General features: G+C 39.0%; 1 long non-coding RNA gene across 1 annotated transcript; it reads left to right on the forward strand.

The window, feature by feature from the left end:
• Nucleotides 1-4: 4 nt before the first annotated feature.
• Nucleotides 5-1,616, forward strand: LOC147752173 (uncharacterized). The gene is made up of 3 exons (XR_015314813.1): nt 5-135; nt 627-780; nt 1,030-1,616. It is a non-coding gene; the product is annotated as an uncharacterized LOC147752173 (long non-coding RNA).
• Nucleotides 1,617-18,011: the final 16,395 nt, after the last annotated feature.

Below are 18,011 nucleotides of genomic sequence, written 5' to 3' on the forward strand. Positions count from 1 at the left end.
GGCTGGGCTGGGCTGGGCTGGGGCCTGATCGGGCCAAGGGCGAGGGCCCAACGTTAGATGATGGAATGAACAGAAACTGTACGTACCGCCAACAAACGCTCTAGTGGAATTACAGCACAACACAACACGGACAAGGTCATAAGTTACAATATGAATTCATAGATTTGCTTTCATCATAATGATAGAAAGTGTTGATGAAACTTGGTAGAAAAAAACAAAGTTAAGCTGTGAATCGTGTTAGCATTTTAGCTGTACATTGGAGTTTACGACAGAGATCATTATTCTTTTAGCGCAAAAGTATTATCCAATTGCTGACGTACACTATTAGCTATAAATTTATTTATGCAAGTCTACTATTGCATATTTGTATGCTTTCTAGGAATAAGTAACTAAAAATAGCATGTCATGATTTCGAGGTCTGTTCTCCTTTGGTAGCCATATCGTAATAGGTGGTCTCAAATTTTCCTTGTTAACTATTGAATTCAATTGATTTTTCGAATCTAAATTCAAATGGCGATCAGATTTATATTAGCAGTGAGTCTTACCTGTTAATTTAACCAATTCGCGGCACGATTTGTTCACAATCATACTTGTCAGTAACCTGGACCTACTATCCATTACATCAGGAGTTTCATCAGGTGGAGCAGATCTTCTCAGTCGTCTTCTTTCTGACCCAAATGAAAAACCAACGAAGAAGAATAAGGACTTTGACGTTAATATGATCATACCGTATTATTTTTACCGATATCGATGCATCCGCATAAATAACTCCATCGGTCGGTAAGTTCGACCGAATCTGTGCGAAAGGGTTTTCGTAACTACAAGTTTCGAGAAACAGCGATACTATAAGGCGCTAATACTCGCTATACAGGTCTTTTTTTCTTCCAAAAGCAAGCGAATTTTATGATCACATGATTCAGAATGCACAGTCCGCGAGAATGTTGAGAATAGATTGAATTTAATAGAGTTATAAACGATGAAAGTGACAGTATGAGGCGGAGCGATAAGACGTGTTGTTCATTCTTTCAGTTGTCCACATTCGGGCCTCATTAGACTTCGGTACGAAATCATCCATGCAATGCTGAAGAGTGGAGGAAACAGCACTACCTTCTTAGACCATAAAGCACGAAACTACGGCAGAATACAGAATTCCGAGACCATCAGAGCGCACGGCAAATGCGTTTCGTCGTATGTTGGCATTTCTGTAATTTCCTGAAGGAATTTTTGAGAGCACTCGCCTCAGGGCCGCTCCACTGAATATACTCGAGAGGGTTTCCAAGCTGCATGAAGCGTGAGCCTGCATGTTTGTTGTGCTTTAATAATACAATAGAAACATCTCGCTGCCCAGTCTCGATCATTGCGCCCACTTCTTATTTCTGCTGGCAGCGGATTCATCTCAACGGTGATGAACCCGCTATCAAGATATTTTAATCGAAAAATTGCTTTTCCTAATAATAATAATAGCGAAAATTGGCTTAGTGAGCCGAATTACCGAAACGCCCCCCCATGGGCGAGACCCAAAAATAAATGTACACTATAGGATTACTGCACTTACGTTTCCCTGTGTCACAGCTGACCGTTTGCACAACTAATGCGTACTGTAAAAAGATACGCCATGTCTAGCTGGCGATAGTAAAAGTATGTAAAAATCAAATTATTCTATTGGGTTTAGTGTCTGGACTATATCTATCTGAATATGCTTACTATATTCACAGAGATCTAGGACAACTCTCGCACAATGCAGGACGGTTCCGGTCTGAACAGGATATATACAGTAAGTCAGTTGTGCTCAAGTCAGCAACAGCTGCCCGTTAGACACAGTTGATATAGATTTGTGACGCATAAAAAGCATGCAGAAATGTAAATCGGTCTAACTACTCTAGCAAGAAACGATCTTCTTCTACTTCTGGTTAAATATGTTTACTACAAAGGACAAAATCATTTTCGAAAGATATAGAATAAATATCCTGGATCCTCTGCCGTAAACTAGCTCTAAATGTTAGATACTGTATTTGTATGGGGCCGGCAACAAAATCAATTTAAAATAGGATCGATACCACAAGTAAACATCTACAACATTACATCCACTGTAGTGCTACACATTGTATTGTGTATGTATTGAAACATATAGTTTAGTGCTTGAAGGCTATGTTTCAACTTCCGGTACAGAAGCAACTGGTATTATAATTATACCCGAATCAACAATCGTGTTGGCAATGGGTAAAAGCTGATTTGTGAATTCCGAGTAATATGTTTGCGTGCTAAACAATAAGGGATTTTATCCCTTATTGTTTACCTATTTTTTTAGGTTGAATGGATACAATTATGACAATAGGTGAACCTATTGAAATTAGCCCATCTGGACTTCATCTAATTATTAAATTGGTATCGATCTTATATAACTATATTGATTTCAATGCAGAAAATTATTATTATTATTATTAATTATATTAGGGGAGGCGGGCATGGGTATTAGATAATTTCACCAGCTGATGGTATTTATTGTTGAAAAATTTCGTCTTTGACTTTGAAGATGGATGCGGCACCTGAGCAGTTAAATCAATTGATGTTATATGGGTATCGATCTGGTTTACTTTATGGTCATGGATTTGTGATGCTTATCATAGATTTATACAATTTTTTTACTTAGAATTAACTTCAACTAAAAACTGTAAAAACAAAATAAAAATATATTCTTATTTTGTGAATTAGAATGAATATTATTCTTTAATATTGAGAAAAAATTGGTTTTATAACAATTAATTTATTTACTTTTTGTATTTAGTATTGATTACAACCATGTTTATAGTAAATTATGGCCTACTATATACCTGCTACAAATAATGGCATGAGTTAGCTCGAACCTTTCTGTAGAAACAGGACTAGTTTGACGGAACTAATTTTGTGTGTAATTACGTTTTGGTTATGTTAAAAGCACCAGTGTCTAGCCGTTCTAACCGTTGAAATTCACAATGCAGTGGATACTTTTTTCTAGTCATCGTCTATTAGAATTTCCTTTATGACAGTTCGGGTACTCCACATATAAAGAGGCATTCATCTATGGTTACTAACATTTAATTATTCTTCTAATTACTATTATATTAGGTATATATTTTTCTGTGTGGGGACACATACGACCCAAATGTCTAACTAGGCGGCAAATGGGCGTCAATTTTTCTATAAACTGTTGGTTTGAATCGTCAGATCTAACTGTCTAAGTTACAGTCACTACAGTAACAGACACGTTAACCAGGCGTGAGATCGTTCTGTCTCCTGCTACAATATCAAGGGACGAAGTTGTTTTTTCTCCTTGTCCCCTACTGACCTCGTTTTTTCTTTCTAATTTTCCCATGAGGCATTGCATGGTTGTCCTCTTACCCATATCCCACGCTCAGAAACGAGTCTATGACCCCGTTGCGAGCGGGGTTTCGTCGAAGTTTGCGAAGCCTTTAATCCACCATTTTATCCACTCTCTCTGGGGAAGGCCAGACTATTATATTATAAATGTCCGTCCTGGTCAACTTTTGCCACTTTCCTTGTATATATACAAATATACAGGTCGGTTTCACTACACAAACAACTCTCGGTACAGAGCCCAATGTATCTTCCTATTAGTTACAAGATTTAGAATTACGAAATAACGCCACGTCTCGTATATATTTAGATTTAGAAGGGATTTTGTGGCTCCTCGTACTATCCAGCTTAAATGAAATTTACTTAAATACGTCTGTCAAAGGTAGTTGTGGTTTCGCTTGGAGTGTGGTACAAGTTGGCGCAACTTACAGCCTTACTTTCTTGCGTTTTACCTTATAGAAGCAAGCGGTCAACATGTGTATAATATTTTCTATTTATAGCACTTGTTTTTAGCTACATATCTCTATTGACCCAATGACCGAGCAGCCTTATTATTGCATAATTATATCATATTATGGCATATTATATATTTGTCGCATTTATGGTAACAACGTGTACGACCACATAATTTCGTCTATAGAAATAACTCTACTGAATCATCTCACAATAGTAACAACTTACCATGTTGATATCTATTAACAGAGAATGATAGCGAAATATTGCAGGAACGTTATATATATAAAGGTCATTATAAGTTAGAGAACCTGTACATGAGGAGAGCTGGAGTGAGTATCTCGTAACGCTTTGACAACGAGGATTTCTGCCGACAAAATTTGTGGCGAGCTTTGAGCGCAATCTCAAGAAAATATATAACATTTTTCTGTAATTTATATTAGACTTACATTGTCATTACTGTTTTCCTACGCACACAGATTTCCGCTAAGTCACAAATTATTATTCATTTAACCTTCACGCTCAAGGTATCTTGCTAGACCATAATACTATGCTTCGATGATAACTTTTAATCTTGTTCTGCATGTAAGTTCCATGCCGTCTACGGCATCCAATACGCTACGCACAATAATCCTTCTAGTTCGAATACAATTTTCAGTCTCAATATATGCTTTGTTTGGAATTTTTTGCGTTGCTCGCCGCGCTGACTGTTTCATTCGTAGTTGTTAACCAGGGTCCCAAGGGAATTTTGCTTGTATTAAATACAACCTACAACTGTAAAATACCGGTGAACTGGCCGGGTCTAAAATATATAGATATACACTGTATAGCTATCTATTATAGCCGTTTCGATCGCATGGCTACCGTTCATTACATACTTGGAAGCTATAGTCCATACGCTATTTTCAGCTAAACTTACTATCTGTCCAAGTAAGTTAGTTTATTTTAGCCTATTCAAAGCTTAAATCTCCTAATTTTACTATAAATTGCTCAAATTTGGCGTTATAACCGGACGAATATATCGATTGCTGATACACGCTTATGCAGAGGTTATGAAATATGTTCTCTTTGTGATCGATTACTGGGGATAGGGGAACATGAAGTCAGATGTATTGTTTTTGCTGCTGTAGGACATCAATTAGAAACGCTGTCCAGGAGACGTAGCAAGATGTAGTCTTATATGCCCTGTATAGATAAACTAAGAGAGAGCTTCGCAAAATGTTATATGTAACATTTGGTCAGAATGTAGAAATCCGTACATTTCCGAACGAGATAATCGTTAAAATGAAAATATCTGACTCTTCAAGTGTCGGACTTTTCAAAAGTCCGACACTGGAAGTAAAACGACAACGTCATTTCAGAGCAATTACAAGCTCTGTGAAACCATTCTTCGACAGGCCTCCAGCGTTCTTGAAAGACATGTCTAGGCACAACAAACGCAAAGCAGACAACACTTTCTTTTTCTTTTTTCGTAAATTCAAAGCTGGTCACTTCCTAATTCGAACTCGTTTAAATGACGTTTTTTTTTTGTGATTTGATTGAATTTGAAGGATCTTTTTTTAAAAATAAATGGAAAGACCTTATGATAGCTTTATCTAAGCTTAGTTCAGAGAGCAGCATTTGGCCGTGTTTGTGTAACAATTGTTGTTAGACGAGATAGCGTTATTGCTCCACAAAGTATCATATACTTTTCAAAAGGGTTTATGTTTATTACTATCTACTTTTTTTTTAGTCTGAACACGTAAATCTTTCCGAAGAGAAAGTGTTTTCCGAACTTCTTTCGCATACACTAAGCCCACATTGCCTAGACAATAATCGAAGTTTCCGTACTTACTTTCGTTTTTGTTGATTTTCGGCTGACTACCATCTAAAACATTTAGGCATTAGATCAGGGTCAGAGTAATATATGGTGCTATTTATCGAATTGAGCTGTGGAGCTAAAACGTGGGAAGTAGTCGAAGAATTCAATAGAGGATTGAAAAAAAAAGAACGCTGGAAATGTTTAATTTTACGCTTGGCCGCTTTCTAACCGTATAAACTAGCGTAATGTCAGCTGGGGCTAATCGTCTGCACACTAACCTACAACGATTTCCCATCGGCCTTCTCAGGACAAGGCAATGGTGGTCATATTTTGTCGGACACTGGTGTTACATACGAAACAATTCAAAAAGTTTCCTAGGTGATACTCTCACTTGATTTAGCAAGGGATGACATTGATTATGTCTACCATGGCAGCTGTAGAGGTTGAACCTTAAATAAAAGTGTCCATATGTATCATTAGCTTCACTTTTTTCTTATGGAACTCTGTTGAGTTCCATAAGAAAAAAGGTGGAATTCGTAGTATATATGTTTCTTTAATATAGTAGAAAATAAGTAAATAGTTGGACGAGTAGAATTTGTAATCTCAAGCCTGCCTTTCAGGTCAGTATAATTATCGAGAGGTATCAAAATGATCGTGCACACGTTCAGGAACGATTGCCCGCCCCACCCCGCCCCACCGCACCGATTCCTGTAAAATTACTTACATACAACAACGATCTTTTGGACTGCTATTAATTCTAGTAAGCGATGACAAATCCGTTCTCCAGCTAAGCATACGGTAGTTCGCCTGAACAGCCCAGCTATGCCAGCTCACACTTCTAAGTGGTTTGGAAGTTCACTGTGCCAGCTTTATTTAAAAAAAATACCCGGCATAATGCTGACAAACATTTTCCTTTGTTCTAAACACTCAACAATGCGCTCAACCCCGCATTAGGTTGAAAATAGAGATCAACAAGGTTCTAGTTGTCTCCTTGAACATTCACCGCTTCCATACACTCGTGAAGAAGCTAATTAAATCGATGTGAGACAGTTCTATCATTTGAGTTGCAACGTGCTAGGAAGGGTTGTCTGCAGGGAAGAAACGATTTCTAACGGAAGGTGATCATCGCTGGGGATTATTCTGCCCATATCTATCGCAGGGGATAGGGATTATCCTGCCCTACAACGGAATCGCGATCGGTCCTTTTCTGAACCTGTAAAGATCCATCCACGTTCAGTAATTCAAATTTTACTATCCGTCTGCTACTTCGGAAAGAATTTATTCTTTCTTACTAGTTATTCGAAAAGCTCAACAAATGCACGTATGCTTATTTTTCAATAGACTGTACTATATATTCGGAGTCTTTTATTGATGTTCGTAACTGCAAAAGCTATTTTTAAGACAAATACGATTGAAATCAGGCAGCGTGGCATAGAAACATGCTGATGACTAGCAAGACACTCATCGCATAGAGCTACTTAGCGCGCATATTTGGTATTTAACGACAGCCAACGACAGAAAGCCCGGAGAGACATTTCGGGCATAACTTTGACCTATCAGAGCCGACACTGTCAGTCGTACGCCTGTCGGTAAGCTTATGTTCGGTGAACGTTTTGCTGACTATGTACAATGTGCGCATCCTGTGAACTTCAAAATAAATAGCGAGTATGTATATACAAATGAAAATTTGCCCCGCTAACATGTATATGTAACTCTACATATACATGTTAGAGGGGCTTAATTCTTAGTTTGATCTCTATTCGCCTGTTGGAAGGAGAAGCTGTTATCATTTTTTCATGCACATGCTGCATTTGAAACATTATATCTGTCAAAATAATAGTTCAGCGACGCAGAATAAAGTTCTCATATATGCCCTAACAGGGAAGCACTGAACTTTCCTCTATTAAAATCTTACCATCAATGTCGGTCTTAATTTCGTTAGCAAAATCGAATCTATTGGTTCACAGTCACAATATAGGAAGTCTAGTAGGTAAATCATCTGACCCAATTCCTTGAAAGCATATTAGGAAAACCAAAACAATTATTTACTTAGTTTCATCCTAAATTTCTTCAGTCAGATCCTACAGTAGTTAAATCACGAAGCCGTATAAAAAATGTGCCCCTTCGTAATCTTCCGTATGCTGACGTAACCTAAAAGTTGCATACGCCTTTTACTCAGCAGCAAATATACCTGACTGGGGCATTAAACTAACAACCTTCTTGTACGTCGAAGGCGGTGGCAAGGTCATCTAATATCACGCGCAGAGTCACCCATTAATCGACTACGGAGGGGCAGATTTTTCGTTTCCTCAGTAGCAGCGAGATGTTTCCCTTTTGGCTCCAAATATAAAGAACGATAAGAGACAACCAGTAAAACGACGTCGTAGAATTTCCTTAGCGGTTACGAGTTCGTTTTCGTCTTACCACCACCACAGCCGCCATTCTATTCTCCTCCCGGTACGAAACAGCTGTTTTTCACCACAGTCGAGAACTCTGACCACACGAGCGGTGCCATCTGCGCTAAATGGGAGACAAGATAAAGCTATGTTTTCATTAGTGGGCGAACATTAACTCCGTGGGCTCAATGATTCTACCTTGGCTCTGTGAAAATGTCGGGCCCAGAGAGATATGCAGGCGATAACATCAAGCCTCTTTCCTTCTACGAGGCCTTCGCAGGAAACGTTGGAGACCTGGGATAACGGGAGTGAGTTGAGCGTGCCAACACCTATTTTAGCATACAAGGCGTGCTACGAGTGGCCACAGAACTGTAACCACGTTTCTATTCGTCGGTGCACACCTGGTGCTCGTTAACAACGCATTGTTCTCCACAAACTACGGGAGTAGTACAAGGGTACGGTAAAAAGGAAGCGTGCCCTCACAGGCGACTTTATTTTTCCAGTGGGAGAAAATGACTTACGCGTGGTTCCCAGAACACGCAAATATCAAGCCCTTTACTCAAAATCTCTATTAGCCCGAACTCGGCTTTCTCCAGTGCAATAGTTACAAATTTAAAGTAACCGTATCGTTGGAAAAACGTGGGCTGCCCTTCAACCGTTTGCAATACGTTTGGCAACAGTGACGCAGCGCTCTTCTCTGTTTGGAACCTAGGTAGCACGTTCATGCCTTCCATGGTTCTCTGTTGCTATAATGCTAGGCTCAGTGTTGGATCAAACAGGCTTCTATGGAGTATTTGTATAGATACACTTTGCAGAACGTAGGAGGCTGACCGAGGTTCCACTAAAAAAGTTGATGCTTCCGATCTGTTCCTTGCGCGTAACTTCGACACAGCATAAAGATCTGTAGCTACCGTAGTTTGTTAATAGGCGCGGTTATGTAGTTTTCGACATAGAACCATGGTATCTCCAAAGAAGAACTTGGAAATCGTCTTCTTGTTCTCACTGCGGAGGCCACAGATTGCCTGGCTTGATCGTCAGAGCTGCTTCTATTGCCCGCCAGAGACTTACACAGAGGCATGGAAAATTCGCGGCATGAGATGCGAACCCGGCCAAGACGACGCCTGGGATTAACTGGCTTATAGGGATTTACGGCAGCTCATGCAAACCACCCCACCGCTTGGGGTTTATGCGAAGCACTTTATTCCGCTCGCTGACCCGAACACAAAGCAAGCTGGCAAAGGAACGGACCTAAGAAAACACGCTGTTCTTCGGCGTGTAGCGTCAATTTTCTGCAATGTATCTGTGTATTCTCCAGACGGGATGCAAGCGCAACATGTCCATAAGCCGCCAGTTGTACTGGCGACGTATTTCTTATGACCGGAAACAAAAACCATGCACAAATGCTTCCAGTCGCTGAGAGATGGTTGATGCGAACCTCGACAGGTTGACGAGCTACGACGGCACACTGATGTCATGGTAGACATTGTTCATTGCTGTACACGGATTCTTAACCCATACCTAAATAATAACAATAGCTAACTGTATCTAACGTAAAAACATTATTCGTTAAAACATTGATGTTAAAAATCACGTTTCCCTTTAAGACCTTCATTGTTTTGATCGCATTTTTTGTACCAATTACTACCTTTCTGGAGTAAAGTGAGCCAAGAAAGGGGTATGTGCGAAGACGTACATAAGCTAATACAACCTTGGTTTCTCAGGCAGTCGATGAATAGTTTTTTGAGTATTTTGAGCGTCGAACACCTACGAAGCCACACTGCTACAAAAAAAATGAATTTCTTAATAACGCTTAGTTTAAGCGAGCAAAGCATTTACAACATAACACGTATTCCTATTGACATATGAAAAGGTTCTATACAGAATTGGCATTTGCCAATTTTTTGGATTACCGTGACTCATAGTAAGGTTAATAAGCATAACACAGAAAGCGTGTTGAATTTTTGAAGGCTAACGTAAGTACCTTTTATAGCACGTCTATCAATATTTTTCTTTTTGGAATACTAATTCGAAAAGCAGAGCTCTAAAAAATAAAAAGGCTGCTGGCCAAATCTACGATTGAGCGCTATGTTTTTCTAATAACTTTTGTCCAAAGTAGCATGTTAAAAAGTTAATAATGAATCGGTCTGCAACGCATAACTACGATTATTATAAGCGTCGTTTTGAGTAACAGAACGTGTTACGTAAAGTGTGACTCTTTGAAAATGAAATACTGCATATATTGGTATAGCTAATACTCATCAAATCCAAGGTATAGATTGGAAAACGCAATTTCCGGGTTGATACTGTCTGGGGAAATTTGATGACCAGTCAGATTACCCCTGACCACATGACACTCAACGAACTTCCTTTGATGTGGTAAGTATCTTGCCGGAGCACGTCATTTGCAGCAGCTGGTCATTTGCGTGATAAGCTCGTAGCGTGTGCGTAAAGCATTTCGCTATGTTTCAATGGAAGCTCGCGAATTTTTGTCTCACATAATTCCGTATGTCACGTATATGTGTTATGCTAGCAGCCGGATCTGTAAAGCTAGCCCTAGAGTACAGTAGACCTGATAGCTATTTTGATGATAGATCAAAATAGCTAAAAAGTCGAAAGCGACTGACATTTTTGTTTATGTTAGTTTTTCAGGTTTCAGCAATGCCAGTAATTTCAAAAATTATTTGTTCTTAGTTGAAAAATAAAGCAAAACACTGCGTCAGCAGTCAGGAGGCTCGAACGAGATAATCAGTGCCAAGTCCAAAGGCCGATGCGTTTGTCCATATTTACTCCATTATATGCCTCTACAGTGACAGCTTTCAGGGGTGTCGCTGTGTGTATCAGAGTATACGTTTTTGAGTATAAGTCTAGTTTGCTGGGTACTAATGCTCGTAATTCCACAGTGTTGTTACTGCCCTTGGGGCTATTCATATGTTATTCATCTTAGATGCTTTTATCCTTCCTGTGATATCTGGATAGCGGCTCCGCGTCGATAAGATCTCGTTTTCCTTTGGCCAAAGGAATTCCGTCATGTTGTCATACCGAACGCTAAAGCACAATCTAAATGCTCCCTCCTACCTCGGTCAGGTAACATGTCGACGTTTCACGAAAGTAGTTACTGAGTATACGGTGATGGCAGCATGTGAATGATAGAAAATTGCCCACTATGTAATACATTGCAAAAACAAACAGTGAACGAGTTAGTTTTTTTCGAAAGTAGAGCATTTTGTGATTTATAATATGAAAATATTTATTATTAAGAGCAGCAGATGATGTCAATAGTGTCAGAAATGATATAAGTTTAAACTTTACTTATTTTACATTTATCTATTACATGACATACAAGTAACTGGAGCTATTAGATGTAACAGTTCTTTCGATGACGGCCTCAGAGTCAAGCACACATGCAGAAACTGATCTTGGAGGCAGATGTGAGTTACAAAGCGGATGTTCGACTTGACTCTAGAGTAAGTGTCTATTTTGTAATCACAAAGACATGGCTGAAACATTCTAATAGCGAAACTGTTTTGGAACCCACGGACATCTTGTTTTGTTTGTATATATAATGCGGGTAATTTTTGTACGATCCTTAAAACACAGAGCAATGGTTATAGCCAGCAATAACATAAAACAGGGAAAACAAAATTCGAAGATTAAAAGAACAATAGTTACCACCGCTACACGAACAAGACCGCTACACGCTGCCCATTGCTAAAATTCATCCCAATATGGCGATACTCCCACTAATAGATTAAGATTCCATTCCAATGTATATTGCAGCACTGAGGAATATACCTGTTCTTGAAATTTGCGGAACTGGAAACATGTATGCGAACCATCTATATTTTAAACTAATTATTTCTGTAATTACTAAAATGTATGGTGATTCGATATGTTTCATTGTACAGCAACCTAGTAAAAGTCAAGATAATTTTCCACCCTGTTCGTATACGAAGTTGTAAAGCCCGATGTGTTTCAAAAGATGATGTTCGAAATGCTAATGTAGTAAATGTATACAAGCAATTAATTCTGTCGGCAGTTTCATTTTGGATCTGATGAATCTACGAGAGCCTGGAACAAGGCGCCAATCGTCGCAGGCTCTTAACACCAATTAAGTGTACAGTGTACCCTTTTCGTACCTCGTCGACCGGAAGTACAACGTACTTCAGATTATAAGCGTGTCGAATGCATTTCTTCTTCGGCGGAAACTGTTAACATTAATAACGACATGATACCTAAGTAAGTGTAACCTAAAATGCTACTTGTCCTCTCGAGGGTTCAGTTAAGCTGAAAGATCGACTCCGCGCAGAGTAGGTTTGACTCAGTTTTACCTTATTATATAATCAGCTGCACTATTGATTGTTAACAATTAAGGTTTGTTATTAAGAAATTCTTCAAAACAATGGAGAGCAATTAAAGACAAAGTAGGTAACGAGAAGTCCTTAAAAAAACCTGTGGCTAGCAAAGACATTAACGATTTAGCGAGTGACTTGTATTCAAAGATAGGTGTGTCTGTATAGAAAGAATCAATGTGTTTTAGTAGCTTCCTAACGAATGAGAAGTTCGTCAAGTAGAAGCGTCTAGCACAAATAGAACTTTCTGGATAAAAGTAAGTCAGTTCCGCATCGAGAAACTTCAAGGTAGTAATCAACAATTCACTTGAATCAAACTTTGGTGTGCATTTTCGACGAACGCGCTTAAACTAGCTGAGTGTAATCAGCTATTTGACGCTGTGCATGCAGGACTTGACTCTTCTTGTAAATAGACGTTGAAGGGCCTTACATGAAAATCTGAGCTCAATCGTTAACGAACGGGTTGGTCAACCAATGTACGACGAGCATGAGGGGTGGAACGTCGTGGCCAATTTTGAGTAAGACCATAATAAACTTCAGGTTCGAGTCGTCCATTTACTCAAGCAGAAGGCTGCGTCGCATTTCATTCATTAGGCCTGTCCAAAAGGCCTTCGTTGGCTGGTCTTTTGCTGGGGAATTCAGTTGCTCGATGTTTGAGTAACCATTCAACTAGCCAAAGGCCTCATAGTATCTATCGTCGTGGGCAGACAGAAGGCAAGCTATGCCTTCTTAGTTCTAGTCAACCGTGCTCCGCTATCTTTTTAAACCTGAGATTACTGTATATAGAAATGACGCGAAGCTTTATGAACTAGAAGTTGAAACTCACATAAAGCTAAAACGGCGGGCTACACTTCCGTCCAAACATACTTATCTGTGAAAAAGCAGCTAAAAAAAAATAACTGCAATTGTCAGTATCACACGATTGCCTAGTCAATCCGGCAGCGGAAACCGAGAACTATATAACGTTAGATACCTACGCTAAAATACATGGATATATCTAATCATTTAATCACAGTCATTCAGTCAAAAAGCTGATCATAAGTGGGCAAAACCCATAAATTAAAATGCACATTAAGCCAAATAATAACCTGTATATACGTGACTATAGGTTCTTTCAGAAGTAGCCGTTCAGCCCAATACGAGCTTATAAACTCATCATAACCAGGGAGCGCAAAACTACGTGTAAAATTCCTATTACATACTACTCTAACGCTCTTTGTTGCTTTCGGGGTATCACAATGTTGAATTGGAATCAAATCTGGCCAACCCGGCGATGCGAAAAAGAGGAGTACAAATGTTTGGACCTCATCTCCGTGAGATACCGAAAGCCTATATGGCGATTTCGTTTAGCTTCTCTTTGTGGCTAGCCACTGGCCAAAGTTCGGTAACCTATTTGCAGAAGGTAACAGAAACCTATATTTGTTACCGCCTGCATCTCTTTGCCGTTCCTTCGTACCTTTGCCGCTATTCCGGTGAAATGAGTTTTATGGGAACGGTAGTAGTAAAAGATGCGGGCGGTGACCAAAAAATAAGAAATTAATAAAGCTGCTGCTACAGCTGAAAACCCCTAGGTAGATTGCCGCTTCATGGAATCGAAGTCGGTTATTACTGTGAGTCTGCTCCATGCTTTCCAAGAATTTCAGTACATTTAATTGCATGCGCATATCTTAGTTGATGTGGATATTAGGGAGAACCCTTATACAAGTACGAGATAATCCAGGTAGTATATTGTGAGTATCTGAAATCTCTCAAAGAGCTCGATTTCTAAAGGAATCTCACAAAACTAAGTTAATACGTTACAAATACAAAAAATACAAAGTGTGATTTCGTTGAAAGCAACTTTTTTCACATATTAGTGCTTTTAAGTTAATTATTTTTACAATTCTGTGGGCATTACGTCGATACGGTATGTCAGCCTCGTGGGAGATTTACTGTACCTAATGCCACTGCCGGTAACCAATGGTATTTTGGCTATTTTAGAAACAATTATCTACGCACACGCGTATCTGCAAATTAGTATAGGTAGTTTCTAAAACAGAACAGATTTAGCTAAATATAACCTCGCTTGTTCAAGAGATTTAGAGAATTTGCCCAAAGTTTTGCTATATTATTCAAAGTCTCTAATAGACCTCTAACAGCAGCGATAGGTGCACGATAGGTAGACTTTTCAGGTAACGTTAGAGAAAAGTTTGTACAGGGCTTATGTACAGGCTAATGCCCGTTATATATATTTTTTAAATTGTGATAATACTAGGCAAAAGTATGCCGTATTTATGAAGAATATTATTTCAAGAAAACTAGGTCTAAATTTTGCCATAGTTGTCATATTTGATACATGATACGATACAACATTTCTTGGGCTATTCAGAAATACATGAGACCCTTCCGCTGAAATCAAGAAGAAACAGCTATAGGAAGCTAACAAAAACTAAGGGTGCCTCCACCTAGTAACAGTTTTTGATTAAAATCTTTCCACCTCACATAACCGCGATATAGCCACTGAATTACACAAATTACGCAAGTTACTCTCTTAGTCCCACATCACTTAGTAGAACTGATGAATGCTCACTAAACGAGTAAATACATAAGAAACACCTTGAATTTATCTGTAAATATAATAACGTTGTTCGATAAAAGAGAAACATGAACATTATATAATATTACAGTTACATTACAAAGCATCAGATCACACAACTAGAGGGTGAAAATGACTTACGTGCAGAAAGTCTGTGCCTCAATCACCAGGCACAGAGGGGTTCGTTGCTATGGATAGAAGGCTGGTGGATCTGCTCTTGAATAGGCCAACAACTACTGCTATACTAACTTTCGTATCAATAAAGAGCTTCGCCACTGTCGGCTCGAGCCCGGAGCGAGTTCTCAATGGGCACTGGTAGGTGGGCCATTGAAAAGAATCCGCTGAATCAGTGTGGCGACAGTGGTAACTTCCGGTGGCCGTTGTGGTGTAAATGAGGTGCCATTTATTCATCGGTCCTTCCTTGAAGTGAAGTCGCGAAGCTGATGTGGCGGGGTTTTGGTAGACACGTCTTAGTATTGGAAACGAAGAACCTTCGTGGTCTTCTGATACTTGCCGTACTGCTCGCCAAAATAGCCAAGAATAACGGAGGGTTTTTTGTAGATCATGGTTGCCCATTAGTAGTAAGAAATTGCGAAAGAATAATTAATCTCTAAGGAAAGTACTATATTTGCTTGGGCTGAGAATCTTCAATGCTAACACCGGTCTCGTAGTAGGTTTACACCTGATAACTGGGACTTTAGACAGCGTCAGAAATACGTCAGAAAAACAAAGATAACGTACGTTAATTGGACATTACTCTATCATTTTCTAAGAGCTTTACAATGCTTAACGTAAACTAGGCAACTAATGCTGCAACAAAATTTGTTAAAAAAGAACCATCATGTTACGTAACTGAGAACCTCTCTACAAGGACTCCTTGAACTAATTTATTAGTAACTCACTTGAGAGTAATAGAGAGAAGAAAATGCTTGTTACAAAAGCAAACTTATAACTTTTCTCAACTAATTTCAACATATAATAAAACACAGAGTAGTCCATAGGGAGCACGTCGGTCATGCTTGGCATAAAGTTTTCCGTGCTTACATGGAACACGCTTAGCTTTCCCATAGTTAGTACGTCAGTTTCAATGATATAACGGTTTGTTATCAAAGAAGGAGCGTTAAATGTAGGAGAGGTTGACCGCTTCCCTACTTCTGTGGAGTGGCCTAAAAAGGCATCCGATATTCGATGCTCAGGCAATCCGACTCTAGGCAGAGGCAAAATTCAGCCAATGTGGGAAAAGTCGGCTGCTCATCGTATTATGAGGGCCCATAACTCTTCGCTCTGTGTACAATGTACGGGCCAAGTGTTCCTCTTTACCCCGAGAAATAACAGTATTGCAAATAAGCCCTAGCCGGCGAGTGTTTTTGGGAGCACCTTTTCACAGAAGGCCGTTCGCTGCTCAAATGGGAGCTCACTTCGTGGCATTTCCTGTTCGGTTCTGGAGAACACGTTCACAATACCGGGATGACTTGTATTTACAGCACCTGTAAGCAAGCCACACTTTTGTTTACAGCATTTAGATCCGATAAGAACCGTTGGTTAGATCTACTATAGTAGCTTGAATAAGTACGCCTTACCAATGAAGTGAGAAAATGATTAGTCTATTAAGCTTTGAAGGCGTATCATCACTGTGGAAATATGGTCAGCAGAGGTTTTTCACAGAACATGACAAGAGCAGCGTTGGTCGAATCGATTTAAGTTGATTTGTAATGTATTTTTATGAAAAAAAAAGCCTGGGTTTCTGTTTCTACCTACTCCATTATCATCTGTTTGTATTTAAGTTAGGCTATTTGCACAAAACCTAATTATTCATTGTTTCCATAATTACGTCTACGATCAAGTGAAAATTCTCAAAAATTCAAGGGTATATCCTAGTTACCTAACCTTTTGCTTCAAAAAATTTTGTAAAAACTTTGAATTCTTGATTCGACGTGGAGTCGACCCTGCTCAACGCTAGCAAAAGTAACACCGCATGCAACCTGCAAGACAAGTTGACAAAGTTCAGTCAACTTTTAAATATCAAAAACAAATAGGATAATTTAATACAATGTTTTACATAACACTTCACTTTATTCAGCCTCTATGACGCGTTCGGGTGAACTTATTCGAAATTCAGTATGTTTAAAATTCGACATTGAGATTCGTAGCCTTTCGCTTGCTAATTCACTCTTCAGTTACACTTCCTTCTTCAATTACTTCCACAGGGGCAATATCTATGCAATAATTCACATGGTGTAGACATATTGACCAGATGCTTCTGAACGTTTCACTTATAATCCTTATGTATTGCCTGAAAGCAGACATTAGGTGTTCTAAATTCAAATACAAATAAAATACAAAACATGCAACGCTCAAGGTGGCTTCAAAAATAGCATTCAAAAAAGACAACTTTTTCGTTATTTTTTTAGTATGCTTAGTAATAGATTGCTGTTTTGTAGGGATCTGCCCAGAATATGTTTTCCGTATCGGGTAAGTTTCAGTGAAACAGTAAATAAGAAATCAACTATTCGTGAGCATTTTTCTCTATGTTTTGAAACGGAATACTTTTTACGGCATCAGAGATTCGTTGACACTAACAGCTGTATTTTTAAATAACAGTTTGCGATATAGTGCGGGCCATGAACCTACAAAATTTCAGGCCGCGCTTAGGCCACTACTCTATTTGGCAAGACGCTAACCGTAGGCGTTACCGGTAAACCATATTCTGTGCACAAAGTATTCAATACTGCATTTGAGATTAAAAATTGTTACTAAGTAACCTAAAGGATTTCAGGTTCGTGGTGTACATCTGTGACTGATGATGTAGTCTAATACTACATCGTTAAAGGTAAATATATAAATCATATATACATTTTCGTGCATATATCTCCGCATGTGGATCTTGTAAGTGTTTCAATTTTCAAGACACAACAAAGATCTGCGCGCTCTCTCCTCCCCCTTTCTCTCTCTCTCTCTCTCTCTATCTGTGGTACGTTGTTTGTAACACAAACAAACAGAATAGTATCACAAATCACAATTTTCTTTATAGGTGTGTGCGAGTGAATATTTTGTTTTTGTCTAATCAAGTAGATTCGATTACA

This window comes from Varroa jacobsoni, unplaced genomic scaffold (genome assembly GCF_002532875.2).
Source record: "Varroa jacobsoni isolate VJ856 unplaced genomic scaffold, vjacob_1.0 scaffold_1435, whole genome shotgun sequence".
NCBI lineage: Eukaryota > Metazoa > Arthropoda > Arachnida > Mesostigmata > Varroidae > Varroa > Varroa jacobsoni.